The following is a 1,366-nucleotide window of genomic DNA, read 5'->3' on the forward strand; positions in this document are numbered from 1 at the left end:
AATGCACAGCGAGGATTCCTCTGATGAGATATGAGAATGTCTTCAAGGATCTTGACATGATGTTTAGATTGACATGGAGGGCAAGAGGTATGTAAGCAGTCCTGATTGAGGACTGGTCTTACCCACCCTTGGGCCGTTCGCCATTGTCTTGTTTCCATCCATTACTTGTCTGTTGGCGGGTGGTCTATAGAATTAACCAGACTAGCTTTAGTATAAAATATTCAGCTTTAATAAGGGTAAGAAAAGGGGGACTTACAGAGCCAGAGTTCCTGCGAAGCACAGGAAAAACAAAGAGGAAGCGGGAAGCATACCCGCAAGATTTTATAAGTAAATATTAGCCTAAGGGGATCACGCCCTACAAACAAAGTGATTGGCTGGGCTTCCCCTTCACTTGTCCTGCAAGGTGATCTGACAAGTTTTTGGAGCTGTTCTAAATCTCTTCCTGGACATTAAGTTCTTCCTCTGGCTAACTTCAGTGTTTCATTCCAGCCTGTCCCCTCCCCCAGCATGAGTTTCTTGCATTAATTCCAGTTTCTTGGGGTCCATTGTTTCAAAGGTCTAATAGCCAAAGAAAGGGGCGCATATGTTTCTCTTTAGATTACGTCCTCTTGGCTGGAGAGATGCCTCAGAGGTTAAGAGCACTGGCTGCTCTTGCAGAGGTCTTGAGTTCAATTCCCAGCAACCACATGTGGCTGACAACTATCTGTAATGAGATTTGGTGCCCCATCTTATAGTAAGTCATACATGCAGGCAGAACACTATATATATAATATTAAAATAAATATAATAAATCAAACCAAAACAGCAACAAAATACAGAGTATAGAATATGTCCTCTCTTGCCAGGATGGTTACACCAGCACAGAGAGGGCCAATCTGTTCTCTACAAGACGAACTGCTCCTGAGTATAGCCTCTCCATCACTGACCCATTCACCTTGAGGGTCCTCCATCCGAAAGGTTTCTGGAATCCAGGGTGACTGCAAGTTTAGAACAATAACTTGTCTCTATGTCTTCAGCCCTGAAGGGAGATGAGATGGTCAGACATCCCTTAGTCTGTTATGCCTGTCCAGAGTCAAGTGGGAGTCTGACCTCAAGTGAAGGAACTAGACACAAGATGGAGGCAGAGGTGCTAGGCTTTCATCCTGCTTTAGTGATGCGACTTCATGGGCCAAAGTGAGAGATCAGTGTTTCTTAGCAAGAGTATCCACTACGTGTGTGTTTTTCAGTTCTGTGTTTGGTCAACTAGGAAGGAGAGGTTATGGTATATATGAATTTTTAAAGGTTTATTTGTGTGTGTGTGTGTGTGTGTGTGTGTGTGTGTGGCATGCACTTGTGAAATGGAGGTCAGAAGAGGGAGTCAGATCTC

This window comes from Microtus ochrogaster, unplaced genomic scaffold (genome assembly GCF_000317375.1).
Source record: "Microtus ochrogaster isolate Prairie Vole_2 unplaced genomic scaffold, MicOch1.0 UNK2, whole genome shotgun sequence".
In the NCBI taxonomy this organism is placed as follows: Eukaryota; Metazoa; Chordata; class Mammalia; order Rodentia; family Cricetidae; genus Microtus; species Microtus ochrogaster.